Below are 21,629 nucleotides of genomic sequence, written 5' to 3' on the forward strand. Positions count from 1 at the left end.
AAAATTTACTCAAACATATTTCCCGAGAATAAATTTTTGTGGTAGTGTTTGCTCTTGTGTGATCATATTTCTCTAAGGCAGAGAGTCCATGGTGAGGGCAGCTTCCTGTTTCCTTCCTGTCTCCTGTCGGAGACATCTTCAATCTTGAGAAAGGAGCAGAGCAAGTCACTAGGGCAGGTTGATTTTCCTTTCTCTCTAAGTCTGGTTGGTTTGGTAGTTATCCTGGCTTTCCTTCTCTGAACAGAACGAAGGACAGCTCCAGGAATAGGCCCTTTTATCATTTAGGAGAAGAATGGAGGCCAAGATTATGTAGGAAGATGGCAATCTGTGATGCATTTTGACTTTTTAAGACCTACTTATTGTCATTGTGTTGGTGCTCATTCAAACTTAACTTCTTTGGTATCTACATTGTTCTCAGGGGTCCTGCACGGAAAAAGAGGACAAGGAAGGGCAGAATTTGGTATTTTGGTATATCTGTCATACTAATATAATATTGTATTATACACTGAACCTATGAATATATTTGTGCTTTGGCATAATGTTAATGCTGACTTTTTAAAATCAGAAATAATCTCTGCACTATTTTAACAGTTGCTATATATATTTGGTTTTAAAAATGAATACTGAGACAAATTATACATACCACAAGTGTGCAACTTTTGCAAGGAAAATCATTTATAAGACTCTTTACAGAGTTAAACAGACTCTTTCCACGGTTCTATACCATTATCTAACCTTTTCAGGAATCTGGGCAAGAGTTAAGGCAATCATTTTGGCCCTTTCTTTCATCAAGTTTCCAATCATTGACCCAATTGAAAAAAATCACAACACCATTCTCTCCTGAGCTCTGCACAAAGTCTTCCATTTCCTGTGAAGGAAAGAATTTGCTCTATCCCAAATCTAACAACAAAGCAAAGATTTATTCAAATAAGGAGAGAAAAAATATTTTCAGGAGATACTAAATTAGTGGTTTTTAAAAAAATTAAGTTCATATATACATAACATAAATATATAATTTTAACCTTTTTTGAGGTACATAGCTCAATAATGCTACACATACACATGTCCTAATGCTAACATTTGTAGAACACTATTACTTTGCTAAACCAAGAAATTATATAAATTGGACACAATTATTTTTTCTCACTCTGATCTTTTACTACCAATACTTCTCCTTTCTGTTTCTCTGAATTTGTGTAGTCTAGGTACTTAATATATATGGAAGGTTTTTCCTGTTGTTGTTTCTTAAATATATTGTTGTTGTTGTTTTTAGTTGTAGATGAACACAATACCTTTATTTATTTACATATGGTGCTGAGGATTGAACCCAGTGAATCACATGTGCAAGGAAAGAGCTCCACCACTGAGCCACAACCCTAGCCCCTTTATTGGATTTAAAAAAAATATATCTTTATTCTACTGTTTCATTTGTATGTGGTGCTGATGATCAAACCCCAGGGCTTCACTCTACTGCTGAGCTATAGCCTCAGCTCCCCTTTACTGGATTTTTTTTACAGTGTAGTGTAAGTAAGTTTCATCTGGGTTGTGGCACAGTTCCACTATTTCCTATGTATTATAGGGTAAGTAATGTCCCAGGAATGTAAGTTATATGAGATATACATATATTACAAATAGCCTATCTGTGTATCCTTCTTAGACACTTAATTTGCTTCCAAGACTTTACTTTTGGCAATAGTGCTGCTGTGGTTATGTGTGTGCAAGTTCCTCTTCAAAACTTATAATCACTCAAATTGGCTTCCATAAGACCTTTCTCTTTCTTTTCATCACCACTCCCTCCCTCCTCTTATTGTTTTTAACACCTTCATAGTTCCCCTAGTGTCTTCACTCCCTTTGATGTGCTTCCTTTCAAGATCCTAGTAGTTCTCTCACTCTGTGCCCTAAGCCACACTTTTCAGTTCCTGCTTCAGCCTCACTGTTCCTCTAGTCACTTGTTCTTCTGACCCAACTGAGAGCTCTCAAGAAACTCAGGATCCCCTAAGGCAATTACTGGAGATTTAACAGAAAATAAATATTATTGGAAATAAAATAATTTAATCTTGGTTTAATAAAAATGAAAACTATCAAGAATAACAACAATAAATATTGGCAAAGACGTGGGGTAACAGGTACATTGCTGGTGGGACTGCAAATTGGTGCAACTATTATGGAAAGCAATATGGAGATTCCTCACAATAATTAGAATGCAATTGCAATTTAACCCAGCTATGCTTTTCCTTGGCATATACCCAAAGAACTTAAAATCAGCATACTACTGTGATAAAGCCATATCAGTACAGCTCAATTCACAATAGCCAAACTATGGAACTAACCTAGATGCCGTACAATAGATGAATAGACAAAGAAAATATAGTATATATACACACTGGAATGTTACTCAACACTAAATAAAAATGAAATTATGGAATTTGCACATATACGTATGGAGCTAGAGAATATCATGATAAGTGAAATAAACCAATCTAAGAAACCAAAGGTGGATGTTTTCTGCCGCAGTCTGGCTGGGCACAAAATCACAAGCCACTCAAGCAGGAACAACTTTATTTTTTGAAACTGCTGCCAATGCTCCGTCCGCGCCCAGGAAGATTGCCGATCCACCCACAAGGTGTTCTCCCCACCTCCTCCAGGAACCCGGGAGCAAGTTCCTCCCCCGGGGAATTCCCTCCTACTGCACTTCCCCAACCAATGGGAACTCTCCAGGAGTCCCGCAGCAGGATGAGGTGAACAGCAGGAGTCCAAAATCCATATGAATGTAAATCTTAACATAATCATATCATCTCAATGGCTAGCTGGCATCACCTTTCAACCAAAAATGCCATGCATCATATTACTTGGCTGTGGGTCTTAGCAGTTTTCTCTGATATGTGGATGCTAATTCACATTACAGGGTGGATTGTAGAGAAAAATAGAGTTTCTTTGGATTAGGAATAGAGAATTAAAGGGAAAGGAGGCAGTAGGTGGGTAGGAAGAATAATAGAATGAATCAAATATTATTACCCTGTGTACATGTATAATTACGTGATAGGTGATAATAAGCAGCTACAATCCTTTTATGTATGATGTGTCAAAATGCATTTAATAATTTTATTTTTATTTAACTAATGAGAAAAACTTAAAATAGAAGAAAGAATTAAAATTACTATATTGTACACTCAGATATGCTTAGAAGACATTCTGAGCACCACAAGATATCTGTCTCCTCAGCCTATTCAGCCTCCATAAGAGAGACTCTGTATGTGAGAAGAAAAGAAAATGTTAAAAATCCTTCTTCATAAGCATTAGTTAAAAAAACTTTGTATTGTGCAGGTCATTTCAAATTGTTGTATTTTTATCAAAAACAGTTGAATCATTGAGTTTTGTATTAGAATGTTACCTGATTTATGGCCACAATTTTATAATGCAGTTCATAGGGTCTGTAAAGAATTGTTATTCAGTTTGTTTATTTATGTAAGTATGTGATATGTTTGTATGATATTTCTTAAGTACAAGATGGTATTCATTATTAAATTTATAAAATCCCTGTACAGATTTCTATTCACATTGACTTAGAGTTAAATCAACATGTGTAGAAACTAGATCTAACCAAACATTTAGAATACAGAGAAATAAAGAAACCCAAACAGGCTTCATGTGCACATGACTTGAATAAATCTTTGGTAAAAAGATTGCATTGACATTGGTTTAATGAAAAAACTGTGTTTCTGAACAACCAGCATTAAGTATTTTATTAGCTTATATTTTCTTTCTGTATGTATTAAACAGTCACATAGGGTTAACAAGGAAATACCTTGAGATGATACCTGATTTTGCTGGTGTCATTGTATCTTCCCAAAAAGAGTGTTTGAAAATATTTGTCTTGATAATTTGATATATACTGTTATGTGGTATATATTAATTACATACTAGCCCATTTCAAACTAAAATTAACCACTGAAACACTAATTAAAGAATGGAACCATGCATTTTTGTAATTTTGACATGGGTTTCTAACATATGTATTTGGTTTTGTTAATAAACACAAGATATACTTTGGTGACAAAATAGTCATGAATTCTAGGATTCCCTCCTATCTGCATTGTAAAACAAGGTATTTCTTATCAGGTCCAGGAACCTTAAATTATCCTAGGGACTACAGGTAAAGAGGAATTTATCAAAATCTAAGAGTATTAAAGGTAAAGTCTGATGCCTGATGTGACTTCCCAGCCTTAAGTGGAGATTAGAATTCTTCTTTGATACTCCTAGCAAAAAGATTCAGAAGGCAAATTCACAAAGCACTATGCAGTCAATTCCCATTCCATTTGTACTGATGAAAACAATTCTATAAATTCAAAGCAGTTGAGACACATTTTGTCAAGAATAACCTTACTCACTTAATTTCTTAATAAGATTAAGAGATTGTAGGTAGATTTTGTTATAATAGAATGTTATAGTACATCTTTTTGTATTACTCTAACCTGTAAATTGGATTGGTTCATGTGTCCATCCTCGATGAATTTTTAATTCTGGTTTCCTTCATTATGTGGCTACAACTCACCAGAAAAAACTACCATATTTGCCCCCGTCCGTCCTCCTGAATTGGTCCATAGAGAACAATATCCTGACTTCCCAGATACTTATCTGGCCCTTGGCTCTCTAAAGTATCCCCACCTTCTGAAGCTGAATGCTTCTATTTCTGTGGTTGTGATGTTGATGTCTATGCCATCACCAAGGACTCAAAATTGTGAATGACAAATTTCACTGCATAATCATTGCAGATCATGTGCCTAATATTCTGCAAATGAACCGTGGGCATGTCTTAGCCAGCTTGAACAACTTCTTGCTTCTTGTTTTACCTTGAAGAAGCCTCTGAAGAAATAAACTGGTTTGGTATGTTTCACTAAAAATAAAACATTTGCGGGCTTTTCCCTTTGTTAGGATCAGACCCATGAAGTCTCTTTCAGTTGTCAATGCCTCAACTTTGAAAAATATTTTTCCTGCACCTTTTGTATTTATTTCTTGATATTACTTTTCTAGCTTTTTATGTCCAGCCAGCCCACACCTCTGAGGGTCAGAAATTCCTTCCCAGGCCAAGGGAGAGAATTTTTTGTTAAAAGTGAAGTGTAAACTTTATGTAAAACTTTTTAGTTAAACTTTCCTGATGCTACTTAAAATCATTTATTACCAAACTGGTACAAGATTCTGATTCACAGAATACTTTTGATATACCACAATGCAGTGGTGATGATTGTATGGTGAAGTATGGTGTGTTCATTGCTCCTTTATTTCTCTACACATATAAAGAAAAATTAGGATAAATTGAAGAAAATCCTTACATATCTTTTTCTTTGCTCTCAAATCACTTATTAGATCAATTGCATCAGAATATTGCAAATTGTACCTCTAAATCATTCTTTATTGTTAAGAGTCATGTTTATTCCCTAATAGTTTATATATTTAGCTACATGTTTGATGAACATATTTCTGTACATATTATGACATGAAATCATATTGTAAACTTGAGGTCCCTATAGAATAGCCTGTGTATACCTGACTGTGAATGATTTTTGATATCATCTCCTGGGTTTGGCAGGAAATTCACACAAGTGGGAGAATTCCACCAGGCCTCTCTCCAGTAGAGATTTGATCACACTATTGAATAACTCATTTCAGTGTTTTGAAATTTCTGAAAAAAAAAAAACATGCTTCCTGAAATTGTCCTGGAATTATCCTAACAGGTGGTTTCTGATCCTTTGCCTTATATATTCTATACAAGAATAATTGTACCCTGTTCTATAAAGTCCCTCATTCAAAAATGAAATAGAGATCCAAAAGTTTTTTGAAATCTTGTCAATTTCCACACTTAATGTTTCTGTGCATACTTATATGATTTACTGAAATATCCTCAGATTACAGACTAACCACTGAGAAGACTGGTTCTTCTCATTCTACAGCAGCCTTTAAAATTCAATTTTAAAATTTTATCATAAAAATTGGAATAATATAATGAACAGAAATTTTCTTACCAATAAACTACTTGTTGTTTCAAATTGAAATTTATTTAACTTTTATGTGTTTTAAGGGCTAGAGATAGAATTCAGTGTTCCAGCATTGGCTTAGTAATTAAGAGGACCTGGGTTCCATACTTAGATAACAAATACATATAAATTTTCATGTTTTTGTTGTGTTTTGTTTTCTATTCTTACAACTAAGTGCATACATATGGCACATATTTATAGATATTTAGGCACATATTATATATGCCTATTCATCCTCCGAGAAAATATCAATCTTATTTAATATATATCCCTCATTTTCCAAATATATTTGCATAATGGCTGAAAATGAAGGTGAGTATTCTTGGATAAAATGATTGTAATTGTATAACATGAAAAAAGTATATATTTTACATCATTCCTCCATGTTGTATATCTAAATGATTTCCAATGTTTTTATAAATAAATGCTATAAATATGATTACAGCATTACATTTTTGTCTGTATAATTTCCAAAGTGGTGAAGCAAATAGAGCTAGGTATTTTTATTTTTGTGTGATACTTTGTAAAATTTTTACTTTCCCATAATAGTCATACAGGTTTTGGAGATTTGTGTGATAATTCAACACATGTATATAAAGCTAAATGATCAAATCAAAGTAATTAGCACCTGTGCCACTAAACATTTATCATTTTTTTCTGCAGGGAACATTTCAAACCCTTTCTATTTAAACCATACAAAACTTTAGAAAATGTGCATTTTTTTTCTGATTTTTGCTATATTTTCCAAATATATTATTCTTCCAAATATATAGAAATTTCTGAGAATCTAATGGTGTATGGTCAGAACGCACATTGGAGCTATAAAAATTCATATAGGTCTGACAATCACTGATGTGGATTTGAATCTTATTTATGAAACTTCATTACCACAACAGCCTTTCTTAAATATTATGATTAGTCTGCTAATCGTCCTCTTTCTCGTCCTCTTTTATCTGTTATCTTAACTTTTCTATTGATGCTGTCATTATCCCTCTATCTAAATGGAGAAATATTTTAACCAAGTGTTTGGCAGCTCAGACTGTTTGTTTCACTGCTTGTGGAATGAGGGGTGATCATATTGGATTTTAAACTTTGAATAAGATCAGATTTTATACTGCTACTAAAGATCTAGCCAAAAGTCTCTTAAATGATCACATAATGAAGCAGTAAAAAATGCTCAATTTCCAACTGTGTTATTAAGGTGTGATATTCATTAAAATACATTAATTTTTTGCTTCATTTTAAGATATATAATTCTATAAACTTATAGATCTGTTCATAATTATAAACTCAGGGCAGCCTACAAATTCAAGTCTTACAAACTAATAAGTATTCATTAAAAATCCACAATTTGCACTCCATGTTACATGGGCAATATATATATTTTCTATTCTTGTTGTTTAGCAGTTATGCTATGGAGACCCATGATCTCTCAGGGAGTATTCTTGAGGCCCCCTATAGACTTGGGGTAGACAAGAAACGCTTCTGGTCTTTCCTTATCATAACATTCCCCACACAATTTCTCTTTCTTGTGCACAGTCTACACTTCAATGCGGAATGGAAGGTGTTTGTGACAGAGACTGTGCTACTTTGTTTCTTAGCATATTCAGCACTTTCCTGTGGTACATGCTAGTCCCTTCTCAATATTCTTTCAGAGAATGACTGGTATTTTTTTTTTTATGTGTTGAATAATGAATTTTTACATTTAACTCACCCTATCCTTGAAAGATCATCTTGTGAAACAAAGATAAAATTCACATATTTGTGATGATATAGATGTGAAAGATTTCAATATATAGGTCTCTTTGCTCCATTTTCTGTAATTCTGTAAATGTGATTAAGCATTCTGAATGAGGAAGAGAGAATAATTCCTGGTGAAAATGAAAGGATGACAGAACCAACTAAATGGAAACAAGTTTACCTTAGGCAGAGGTTTGGCAGGTCTGCAATGGAGTCCTGCAAAAATATCTACATTTGGTAGGGTTGGGTGAGAAAATTCCAAATCCCAGGAGGTGTGAATAAGCCAGATATCTGCTTTGGCCATTGTCTCTGCCAATATAGTGGGTCGTCCTGAACAGGAAATAGAAGTTTAAACCTATAGAACATTGGGAAGTTGTTGTGCAGACAGGAACATGCCTCCTGTTGGAAAGAACTTTCTTTTTTTTTTTTTTTTATGAACTCCCATTTTTACTCCAAATACAGATTGCAGAATCACATTGGTTACTCATCCACATTTTTACATACTGCCATATTGTTGTTTGACTTCATCATGGCTGCCAATCTTTTATTTTTTTTATTGGTTGTTCACAACATTACAAAGCTGCCAATCTTTTTTTTTTTTTAATTGGTTGTTCAAAACATTACAAAGCTCTTGACATATCATATTTCGTACATTAGATTGAAGTGGGTTATGAACCCCCAATTTTACCCCAAATGCAGATTGCAGAATCACGTCAGTTACACATCCACAATTTTACATAATGTCCTATTAGTAATTGTTGTATTCTGCTACCTTTCCTATCCCCTACTATCCCCCCTCCCCTCCCCTACCAACTTCTCTCTCTACCCCATCTACTGTAATTCATTTCTCTCCTTGTTTATTTTCCCATTCCCCTCACAACCTCTTATATGTAATTTTGTATAGCAATGAGGGTCTCCCTTCATTTCCATGCAATTTCCCTTTTCTCTCCCTTTCCCTCCCATCTCATGTCTCTGTTTAATGTTAATCTTTTCTTCCTGGTCTTCCTCCCTGCTCTGTTCATAGTTGCTCTCATTATATCAAAGAAGACATTTTGTATTTGTTTTTTAGGGATTGGCTAGCTTCACTAAGCATAATCTGCTCTAGTGCCATCCATTTCCCTGCAAATTCTATGATTTGTCATTTTTTATTGCTGCATAGTACTCCATTGTGTATAGATGCCACATTTTTTTATCCATTCATCTATTGAAGGGTATCTGGGTTGGTTCCACAGTCTAGCTATTGTGAATTGTGCTGCTATGAACATCGATGTGGCAGTATCCCTGTAGCATGCACTTTTAAGGTCTTCAGGGAATAGTCCGAGAAAGGCAATAGCAGGGTTAAATGGTGGTTCCATTCCCAGCTTTCCCAGGAATCTCCAAACTGCTTTCCAAATTGGCCACACCAATTTGCAGTCCCAACAGCAATGTACAAGTGTACCCTTTTCTCCACATCCTCGCCAGCACTTGTTGTTGTTTGACTTCATAGTGGCTGCCAATCTTACTGGAGTGAGATGGTATCATAGGGTGGTTTTGATTTGCATTTCTTTGACTGTTAGAGATGGAGAGCATTTTTTCATGTACTTGTTGATTGATTGTATGTCCTCCTCTGAGAAGTGTCTGTTCAGGTCCTTGGCCCATTTGTTGATTGGGTTATTTGTTATCTTATTGTCTAATTTTTTGAATTCTTTGTATACTCTGGATATTAGGGTTCTATCTGAAGTGTGAGGAATAAAAATTTGTTCCCAGGATGTAGGCTCCCTATTTACCTCTCTTATTGTTTCTTTTGCTGAGAAAAAACTTTTAAGTTTAATTAAGTCCCATTTGTTGATTCTTGTTATTAACTCTTGTGCTATGGGTGTCCTATTAAGGAATTTGGAGCCGACCCCACAATCTGTAGATAGGAGCCAACTTTTTCTTCTATCAGACGCAGAGTTTCTGATTTGATATCAAGATCCTTGATTCATTTTGAGTTAACTTTTGTGCATGGCGAGAGAAAGGGATTCAGTTTCATTTTGTTGCATATGGATCTCCAGTTTTCCCAACACCATTTGTTGAAGATGCTATCCTTCCTCCATTGCATGCTTTTAGCCCCTTTATCAAATATAAGATAGTTGTAACTTTGTGGATTAGTCTCTGTGTCCTCTATTCTATAGCATTGGTCCACCCGCCTGTTTTGGTACCAGTACCATGCTGTTTTTGTCACTATTGCTCTGTAATATAGTTTGAAATCTGGTATCGCTATACCGCCTGATTCACACTTCGTGCTTAGAATTGCTTTTGCTATTCTGGGTCTTTTATTTTTCCATATGAATTTCATGATTGTTTTATCTATTTCTACAAGAAATGCCATTGGGATTTTGATTGGCATTGCATTAAATCTATAGAGAACTTTTGGTAATATCTCCATTTTGATAATGTTAGTTCTGCCTATCCATGAACAGGGTATATTTTTCCATCTTCTAAGATCTTCTTCTACTTCTCTCTTTAGGGTTATGTAGTTTTCATTGTATAAATCTTTCACCTCTTTTGTTAGGTTGATTCCCAAGTATTTTATTTTTTTGAGGATATTGTGAATGGAGTGTTTTTCCTCATTTCCATTTCAGAAGTTTTGTTGCTGATATACAGAAATGCCTTTGATTTATGCGTGTTGATTTTATATCCTGCCACTTTGCTGAATTCATTTATTAGTTCTAGTAATTTCTTTGTAGACCCTTTTGGGTCTTCTAGGTATAGAATCATGTCATCTGCAAATAGTGATAATTTAAGTTCTTCTTTTCCAATTTTTATGCCTTTAATTTCTTTTGTCTGTCTAATTGCTCTGGCCAGTGTTTCAAGAACTATATTGAATAGAAGTGGAGATAGAGGGCATCCCTGTCTTGTTCCGGATTTTAGAGGGAATGCCTTCAACTTTTCCATTCAGAATGATGCTAGCCTGAGGCTTAGCATAGATAGCTTTTACAATGTCAAGGTAAGTTCCTGTTATCCCTACTTTTTCTAATGTTTTGAACATAAAGGGATGCTGTACTTTGTCGAATGCGTTCTCTGCATCTATGGAGATGATCATATGGTTCTTATCTTTAAGTCTATTGATGTGGTGAATAACATTTATTGATTTCCGTATGTTGAACCATCCTTGCATCCCAGGGATGAATCCTACTTGATCATGGTGCACGATTTTTTTGATGTGTTTTTGTATTCGATTCGCCAGAATTTTATTGAGGATTTTTGCGTCTAGGTTCATTAGAGATATTGGTCTGTAGTTTTCTTTATTTGAGGTGTCTTTGGTTTCGGAATCAGGGTGATGTTGGCCTCATAGAATGAATTTGGAAGAGCTCCCTCTTTTTCTATTTCCTGAAATAACTTGAAAAGTATTGGTATTAATTCTTCTTTAAAGGTTTTGTAAAACTCTGCTGTATACCCATCTGGTCCTGGGATTTTCTTGGTTGGTAGTCTTTTGATGGCTTCTTCAATTTCATCCATTGATATTGGTCTGTTCAGATTGTGTGTATCCTCCTGACTCAGTCTGGGCAAATCATATGACTTAAGAAATTTATCGATGTCTTCACAATCTTCTATTTTATTGGAATATAGGTTTTCAAAAATATTTCTAATTGTCTTCGGTATTTCTGTAGCATCTGTTGTGATATTGCCTTTTTCATCCCGTATATTAGTAATTTGAGTTCTCTCTCTTCTTCTCTTCCTTAGCATGGCTAAAGGTCTGTCGATCTTATTTATTTTTTCGAAGAACCAACTTTTAGTTTTGTTAATTTTTTTCAATAGTTTCTTTTGTTTCAATTTCATTGATTTCCGCTCTGATTTTAATTATTTCTTGCCTTCTGCTACATTTGCTGTTGTTTTGCTATTCCTTTTCTAGGGCTTTGAGATGAAGTGTGAGCTCATTTATTTGTTGGTTTTTCCTTTTTTTGAGGAATGACCACCAGGTGATGAATTTTCCTCTTAAAACTGCTTTCATTGTGTCCCATAGATTCCGATATGTTGTGTCTGTATTTTCATTTATTTCATTTTTTTGATTTCCTTCTTTATGTCTTCTGTAACCCATTGATCATTCAGTAACATATTGTTCATTTTCCTTGTGATGTAGGATTTTTCCTTCCTTCTTTTATCATTGATTTCCAGTTTCATTCCATTATGATCAGATAAAATGCATGGTATTATCTCCACCCCTTTATATTTACTGAGGGTTGCCCTATGGCATAATATATGGTCTATTTTTGAGAAGGATCCATGTGCTGCTGAGAAAAAAGTATATCCATTTGATGATGGTTGATATATTCTATATAAGTCAGTTAAGTCTAGGTTATTGATTGTGGTATTGAATTCTATAGTTTCTTTATTCAACTTTTGTTTGGAGGATATGTCCAATGGTGAGAGAGGTGTGTTGAAGTCACCCATAATTATTGTGTTGTGGTCTATTTGATTCTTGAACTTGAGGAGAATTTGTTTTATGAATGTTGCAGCACCATTATTTGGTGCGTAAATATTGATAATTGTTATGTCTTGTTGGTGAATGGTTCCTTTTAACAGTATATAATGACCTTCTTTATCCCTTTTGATTAACTTAGTCTTGAAGTCGATTTTATTCGCTATGAGGATGGCCACCCCTGCTTGCTTACGTGGACCGTGTGCGTGGTATATTTTTTCCCATCCTTTCACCTTCAGCCTGTGTATGTCTTTTCCAATCAGATGTGTCTCCTGGAGGCAGCATATTGTTGGATTTGTTTTTTTTAATCCATGATACCAGCCTATGTCCCTTTATTGGAGAGTTTAAGCCATTAACATTCAGAGTTACTATTGATATATGGTTTGAACATCCATCCATGTTTGATTGTTTATCCTTTTTTAAAAAAATTTAGTTTGTTTCTCCATGATTATCTTTCCCCTCGCCCTCTGTCTTTACCGAGGCACTTCCCACTGATGGTTTTGGTTATTGTTTTTCATTTCTTCCTCGTGTAGTGTTTTGCTCAAAATGCTTTGCAATGCTGGTTTTCTGGCTGCAAATTCTTTTAACTTTTGTCTATCATGAAAGATTTTTATTTTGTTGTCATACCTGAAGCTTAATTTTGCTGGATACAGAATTCTTGGTTGGCATCCATTGTCTTTCAATGTTTGAAATACATTGTTCCATGACCTTCTTGCTTTCAGTGTCTGTGATGAAAAGTCCGTTGTTAACCTTATTGGTTTACCCCTGAATGTAATCTGTCTCCTTTCTCTTGTAGCTTTTAATATTTTCTCTTTGTTCTGTATATTGGATATCTGCATAACAATGTGTCTTGGCGTTGTTCTACTGTGATTTTGTGTGCTCGGTGTCCTTTATGCATCTTCAATTTGTATATCTGTTTCCTTTTTTATTTCTGGAAAGTTTTCTGTAATTATTTCATTCAGCAGGTTACTCATTCCCTTGGTTTGAATCTCTGTACCTTCTTCTATCCCGATGACTCGTAAGTTTGGTTTTTTTATGTTATCCCATAACTCTTGGATGTTTTTCTCATGATTTTTTACCAGCCTTTCTGAGTTGGCTAGACTTTTTCAAGATGATATATTTTGTCTTCATTATCTGATGTTCTGGCTTCTACTTGTTCCACCCTGTTAGTGATACTCTCAATTGAGTTTTTAATTTGGTTTATCATTTCCTTCATTTCTAGAATTATTGTTTGATTATTTTTTATAATCTCTATCTCCTGATAAAGATGCTTAACTTCTTCTTTTATCTGTTTATGAAATTTATTCTCAATGTGTTCTTTCACTGCTTGAATTTGCTGTCTTGTATCCTCTTTAAGGTTCCATTCCATCTGTCTAAGGTGTTCCTTGAGTTCTTTATATGACCATTTTTCTGATGACTCTAGGTCCTCCTGAATATTTAGGCTGTCCTGCATTGTTTGTACTCCTTTTCTTCCTTGTTTTTTGAAGCTGCTCATGTTACTTCTTGTTCTGTTTGACTGCTGAGTTACTGTTTACTCCTATAAATTAATTTGATGCTTGGGAGGAAAGGTATTAGAAGGGAAGGGAAGAAGTCACTAAAAAGAATGAGAGTAGGCAGGTAGAATTCAAGGAAAGGGGGATAAGAAAAATGAAAAGACTAAAGAAGAAAAAAATAGGACCTAAAAAAAGAGAAAATTTATTATATATATGATGCTTATAATTATAATATATATATATATATATATATATATATATATATATATATATATATATATAATCATATATATTACATATATATGAGCTTTTGGAGTCAGCATTATCTGTAATCTCTTAATATTTACAAGGTTAATTGCACCAAAATAAGCTAGCCAGTATTGATGCAAATATTTAGTTTTTTAACTAAAGTGAAAGCAAACATTAGACTTATACAACCCATTATTCGTACCATGCTAATAAAAGAACATTTCAGCATTCTTTCATCTAGTTTGTATAATTTAGAGAAAACTCTAACCCTTGTTCTGCAAGTGAACTGAAAGGAGTTTAAATATGATTCTGTTCTTTGTGCCTACTACCTCCTTTGGGTTCATGTTAGGAGCTTGCAAATATTTATTATACAAAAATTATTTTGAAAGAAGTGCTGGAAATTCTAACAGTATAAAATAGAATTTTTTTCTTTAGCTTTAATTTTCATCTTTTTTTTCTTTGACAGATAGTTTAAAACACAAGACTAATAATTTACATTTTTGTGCTTGAACATTATAGGCCTTAAAGAGAATGAATTTCAAACACTTAGTGAAGGAACTTGGAAGTGCTAAAAAACACAATTAAGAGCCTCCTGGTATGGGATGGAAACAATGTCACACAATGGAGAAGGAATTTATTAGGCAAACTGACAAAAGAGTTTCTAAATGAAGAATCTAATTGAACTAAAGGGAAAAATTTTCTTAGTGCTACATGGATCCTTGTAATAGAAATATGAGTGTAAGTCCTCAATCTCTGTGTCTAGGTTCATCAAGACAGTAAAGTTTAAAATTAGTATTCAAAGATAAATAAAATGAGTAGTGCAATGATATACTGTATGCAGTTGTCTAGAGAAGTCCTCTGGGCTCTATATGGTAGGTATATGATTTTCTAGTGTGTTTTATACAAATGATGGCCAGAAGTTTCTGACACTTCAATGTATATTTTTCTGAAGAACTCTGAGTTTGATAGATGATTTTATTTTATTACATGTAACAACTAAAAAATTTTATGATTTTCTATTGTTATACATTCACCTTTATAAAGGTCCAGAAAAGTTAGGACCTTATACTACAAGTCACTTACCTAGCATTTCACTGTAAAACTGATTCCATCTCTTCAAATTAAATGATTCAAATCAAAAATCAAAATAATGTATATAGTGTGGGGAGCCATTCTGACACGTGATTGGGTGACTCCCGTTAAGGGCCTGAGGCACTTTGGCTGTGTCGGAGTTATCCCGACTCTTTCCTGATGAGAGAGCCCATCCGTGTGGGAGTGTGCATAACCACTGACCCTGGAGACCCAATCACTGACCCTGACCTTGGAGTACAGCCCCCCCTCAACCTTCATTGGATGGAATTCTCCCCTGAATCTCTTGTCCCCCCAAATAAAAGGCTACTCCCCGGCGTGTTCACTCTCTCTCTCTCCTGCTAGCCCAGAGTAATCCTCGCTGCCCTGCTGGGCGGCTTGAGGCGGGGAACCAGGGAGGCGAGCCGTCTCGGACCTAGCAATGTAAAATAAGGTACTGTCTGTGTGTTTTATTTTGATCTCTTCTAACTAACTTAATGCCAGAACCTCATTAATGAAACCACTGCGCAGGCCGTGTGGTAAAATATAGCGTATTTTTCATTTCATTGAATGTCATTTCATCACTTAATCCTGAAAATATTACGGGCACATAGGAAGAACAAAAGAGAAATCCCCCAATACACTTTTCCACTATGTAACCAGGAGAGAAGCAGAGAGTATACACAAATAGTTTTTGAAGAATTTCAGCCAGCAGCTCACCACAGGGACAAATGGCATTTGAAAGAATGACATCAAACCTTGACTCTTGTAATTTTGCCTAGAGTTTCTTGTTCAAAACTGCATCTCTACATATGTTCTCCACATAACCAGAAAATTGATTCAAAATTTCATGAAATATTGAATAATATTTCCAAAATGTTTTTATTGCATCTCATAAATCAATGCTCTTAGTGATTGAGAAGAAAAAAGTCTCCATATCTTCTCTTTACAGTGATGAAGGATAGCTCTCAAATTTAATTGCAGATGATTTGTCACCATCCACAAAAATGGAAACCGAAGGTTTCAAAACAGCCACCTCATGCCCCCTCTGTGTAAGCTCCTCCAGTATTGTCTTTATATTGATCCAATGATTGTATTCCATTGCCCACACCAGCACCTTTCCACAACTTCCAGAACCAAAGTGACTACTCAGCAGTAACAGGAGCATAACTGCAGTCATTTTCATAGACATCCTGGTGAAATGCAGGCTTCTTTTCACATTGAATTCCCTCTATTCTTGTTGCTATCTGAGAAAAAAATCATTATTTGGTTAAAAGGTAACTTGTACCCATCAAAGTAAATACACAAGTGAACATTTAGAATTATCTGGATTCCAAGTTGAAAAATCAAAGGTTAGGTGTATTTTAATGCTTGTGTATTTTAATGACTCTTTCATGATTATAGATGCTTTCCTACAGTTAGGAATTTATGATCCTGCATGTGTGATCACCTCTCTTATGTTCAGATTTTTAGAATATGGAAGGAACAATGGCAAGTGAATTGACTTTTGCTTATAGATTTCTTGACTGCAAGTAAACTAAATATACAGTTGAAACAACATTTCTTAGGTATCATTTAAAATATTTTTGCAGTAAAGCACTTGTTTGCATATAATTCATATAGTATACAAACCACCATTTTAAATGTATATATCAGTTGTTCAATCTCAGAAAAGAATCTCAGAATTGGAAACCTCAGTTAATATTCATTGTGGAAAGGTTTTAAATCCAAACCCTCCTAGTACCTCTAATCATCCTATATGCCTCATTGCTAGGTAATATCTAATCAATTTCATCTCTCTATAGATATGTTTATTATGGAGACACTTCAAGTAATTGTTATATAATATGTGGAATTGAATGATTGATTTCAACACTTTTAAATAATTGTTACGGGTTTTGTGATTGATATCAATACTTACAATTATGTCTTGAAGGTTCATCAATGTTGTAGTATGTGTCAGGCCTTCATTCCTTTTCATGCTATGACAGGGCATTAGTTATGTCAGTGATCTAAGGCAGCCATGGAAATCCTTTCTCATCCTGCTTTTTGATCTTATAGAATGCAGGGTAGTATCTCTATTTTTTTTATATTTTCTAAGAGTTGCTTTGTGGCATAATATATGGCCAATTTTAGAGAAGGCCCCATGTGCTGCTGAAAACAAAGTGTACTCACTTGTTGAAGGATGAAATATTCTATATGTGTCAGTTAAGTCTGTTATTTATTGTATTATAGAGTTTATTTGTCAGCATTTTTTTTTGGGGGGGAAGCTCTATCCAGTGGTGAAAAAGGTGTGTTAAAGTTACCCAAAATTATTGTGTTGTGGTCTATTTGACTCTGGAACTTGAGAGGAATTTGTTTGATGAACGTAGATGTTCCACTGTTTGGGGCATATATATTTATAATTGTTATATTAACTTGACCTTGGAGTCTTATTTATTTGATAAGAGGATGAAAACCCCTGCTTGCTTCCAAAGTCCATGTGAGTGGTATGACTTTTCCCAACCCTTCACCTTCAGCCTGTGGATGTCTTTTATTATAAGAGAGTCTCTTGGAGGCAACATATTGTTAGGTCTCTTTTTTGATGTAATATGCTAGTCCGTGTCTTTTGATTGGTGATTTTAGGTCATTAACATTCAGGGTTATTATTAAGATATGGTTTGGATTCCCTTTTGGTATTTAACATGACTTGGTTTCTCCTCTGATTAGGTATTTCAGACACATTGCTAAGAGTAACAGGCATAAGTTTATTGAAGGGACCGGAGAGTATGAGTGGTTCTCTCAGGAGAAGGACATGCCCTTCCTTCTCTCCAGTTTTTTTTTGGGGGACCCAGGGAGTTTTCCAGAGAGTCTTCACAGGTGTTCCTTTGAATTTTGAAAAACAGCAGGCTACCACCCAATCTTTAAATTCCCACTGTGCATTGTAACTTCCAGGGAAATTCTAGTCACTTTGTACCATGCTGACCTGTTCTAATTGGTAAACAGATTTTAAGGTGAAAGGTTATTTATCCTTATCTCCCTGTTTTGTAAGAGGTCTTTGTAAGGGTCATAAAATTCCACCTCTCCTTCTCCTCAGGGTAACTTGTATTTTTATTGGCATTTGGGGTCTGCATTTCTATGGCAGATAACAGCTTCTTTGCTAAGAAATGTAACATAATCTTTTGATTTAAATCAGGCAGGGCTGCAGTAATATTTTTTATATAAAAAATAAATCATGTGTAAGTCAGCTCAGTGTGTTGTTTGGCAGGTTACAGGTCATTCAAAAAACACAGCAAGTCCCAGTTTTGTTCAAATTGAAGAGTCTTTATTCAGCTATCTAGCTAGTGACTGCTTCCCACAAGACCCATAATTGTCTCTGCAAGGAACAGCGCCGAGCCTGAGAATTTTAGGATATTTAAAGACAAAAACCACAAAAAAACATACCTGGGTTGATATACCTGCAAGCAAGTATGTACAGAAGCTGAATTGAGCAGTTAGTGAGACAGTGCAATGGGTACATTAGTATTTCCCATGAGACTTTTCAGGTTGACATAGCAGTAATAAAGCAGAAGGGAAGTGGATCAAAATGACCCTAGTTCAGTACAAGTTAGAGAATTGTTACTAATGTGTAGGCAATCAACCTCTGACAAGGTACATTGCCAAGAAAAATGAAAACCAAAGAGAAGAATTTTACATTGTGTATTTACTATATATTGCTATTTTGTTTTACCAAGTATATTATGTTAGGTAACTATTAATAGGTACAGAAGTAGGACTTTACCATGGGAGAAGCATTTCTTACTTGATATGGAGTCTCAGGGTAAAATGCAGTCTACTTGGTCATTGTCCATATAGCCTGTACCATAACAAGTGGTTCTACTTTATAAGATTATTACCTTAACCTCTTGTGCCCATTGTTAACATTAGTGTGTTCCCTATCAAAGGCAGATCACAATTCATGGTATAAAATTGGTCACATTTTTTAATTCATTCCTAAGTTTTTTGCACACTAGTTTTTCCCAACTTTGGCTACTATGAATAATCTTAATTATTAATGTTTATGTACTAGTTTTATTTGGATATTTGTATTTCTATTTGGCATATAAGTTAAAATAAAATTTCTAGGTCTTACAAAAACTCTATTTAACATCGAGGACCAGGATAACTCTTAACTCTATTTACTGAACCAATTTTCTAATCTAATAAGCATTGATTGAGTATTTTAATATCTCAATCATTGCTAGCACTGTATTATTACTTTTATTATAACAACATCATTGGTGATATAGTGAGATACCTCAATATGGTTTTGTTCTGAATTTCCTTTCCGTATTTGTAAAATTATTTTTTCAGTTGTCCATTGGCCATTTGCATATTTTTCTTGGAATTATGTCTATTAAGATCTTTTATGTCTTTTACAATCTTTTGTTGATTTGGTGTTATTCTTATTAGTTAGTTCCTATCTTTTTTTATATAGTCCTTCTATAATTCCATTAACATTTATATGTGATTTGCAAATATTAGTAATTTTTCTCTTGATTTTACTGATAGTGTTCTTTCATGTAGGATATGTTTAAGTTTGATGAAGTCCAATTATTCCTTTATGATTTTTCCATGCATTTGTACCCTAACTAAGAATCTGTTACCATCCTCAAGGTCATAAATATTTATACATTTTTGTTACTCACTTATATGCTAAAACCTCTCATGTAAATTTCTGAACTACCTTATTTAATATTTTTACATGGCATAGGTTGAAGAAGGAAATATATTTTAAAATATTTTTTAGTTGTATTGGAAACAATATCTTTTAAAAAACATTTTTTAAATGTAGATGGACACAATACCTTTTTGTAAAATTTATCTTGATTTGGTGCTGAGGCTCAAACCCAGTGCCTCACACATGCCAGATGAGTAAGCTACCACTGAGCCTCAATCCCAGCCCTGGAAACAATATTTTTGTATTTATTTTTATATAGTGCTGAGGATTGAACCCCATACCTCACATGTAGGAGGCAAGTGCTACACCACTTAGCTATAGCCACATCCCAATCATTTGCATTTTATTTACATGTGGATAATCAGTTTTTGCACCCACATTTATTCCACAATAAGACTATTCTTTCCCTTTGTTTTGTCAAACTTATAAAAATCAACTAATCCATTAACATTCAGTGTTATAATTGAGATATGATGTATACTCTTACTTATTTTGGATTATTTCTAGTTTCAATCTAGCTTTGGTTCAATTTTGATTGGCTTTCTTTTGGTGTAGTTCCTACTTTTGCTGGTTTTCACTTTTTAAATATCTTTCCCATTTTATTGAGAATGTAGTTCAGGCTTTCTAGTTGTGAATTCTTTTAATTATTGCTTATCGTAGAAGGTTTTTATTTTATCTTCAAATCTAAAGTTTAGTTTTGCTGGATATAAAATTCTTAGTTGACATCCATTTTCCTTCAGAGCTTGATATATGTTGACTGAGTACCTTCCAGTTTTGAGAGTGTGGGTTGAGAAATCATCTAAGATCTGAATTGGTTTCCCCCTTTATGTAATCTGATCCTTTTCTCTTGTGTCCTTTAAAGTGTAATCCTTATTCTGTATGCTAGGCATTTTCATTGTAATGCACCTTGTTGTGGGTCTGTTATAATTTTATACATTTAGGGTCCTGTAATCCTTCCAAACTCATTCTATTATTGCCAATATCACCCTAATCCCCAAACCAGGCAAAGACACATCAAAGAGAGAAACCTTCAGACTAATATATCTAATAAACATAGATGCAAAAATTATCAATAAAAATCTCACAAATCAAATACAAAAACATATCAGAAGATTATGCACCAGGATCAAGTGGGATTCATCCCAGGGATGCAAGGTTGATTCAACATACAGAAATCAATATATATATAATTAATCACATCAATAGACTCAAAGATAAGAATCATATGGTCATCTCAATAGATGCAGAAAAAAGCATTTGAAATATACAGTACCCTTTCATGTTCAAAACACTAGAAAAACTAATGATAACAGGAACATATCTCAAAATCATAAACTCTACCTATGCTAAGCCTCAGGCCAGCATCATTCTAAATGGAGAAAAATTAAAGGCATTCTCTCTAAAAACTGGAACAAGACAGGGATGCCCTCTTTCACCACTTCTATTCAAGTTTTTGAAACACTGGCCAGAGTAATTGGACAGACAAAAGAAATTAGATGGATATGTATAGGAAAAGAAGAACTTAAATTAGAACTATTTGCTGATGATATAATTCTAGACATAGAAGACCCAAAAAGCTCAACCAGAAATTTTCTAGAACAATAAATGAATTCAGAAAAGTGACAGGATATAAAATCAATACCCATAAGTCAAGGGCATTTCTATATATCAGTGACAAAACCTCTGAGAAGGAAATGAGGAAAACTACCCCATTCACAATAACCTAAAAAAAAAAGATACTGGGGAATCAACTTAACAAAAGAGGTGAAAGTTCTATACAAGAAAAACTACAGAATCCTCAAGAGAAAAATCAAATAAGACCTTAGAAGTTAAAAAGATCTACCTTGCTCTTGGATAGGCATAACTAATATTATAAAAATGACCATACTGCCAAAATAATTAAACAG

The 21,629-nt window shown here is 34.2% G+C and overlaps 1 pseudogene across 1 annotated transcript; it reads right to left on the reverse strand.

Moving 5' to 3' along the window:
- Window positions 1-726: 726 nt before the first annotated feature.
- LOC308654671 (UDP-glucuronosyltransferase 2B17-like) lies at window positions 727-16,215 on the reverse strand (annotated as a pseudogene). Its single transcript has 3 exons — window positions 15,684-16,215; window positions 7,954-8,102; window positions 727-868 (listed from the first exon to the last, which is right to left on the reverse strand). The product of its transcript is annotated as a UDP-glucuronosyltransferase 2B17-like (transcript).
- Between the last annotated feature and the right edge of the window lie 5,414 nt (window positions 16,216-21,629).

Source organism: Spermophilus citellus, assembly GCF_964194105.1.
Source record: "Spermophilus citellus genome assembly, chromosome: 8".
NCBI lineage: Eukaryota > Metazoa > Chordata > Mammalia > Rodentia > Sciuridae > Spermophilus > Spermophilus citellus.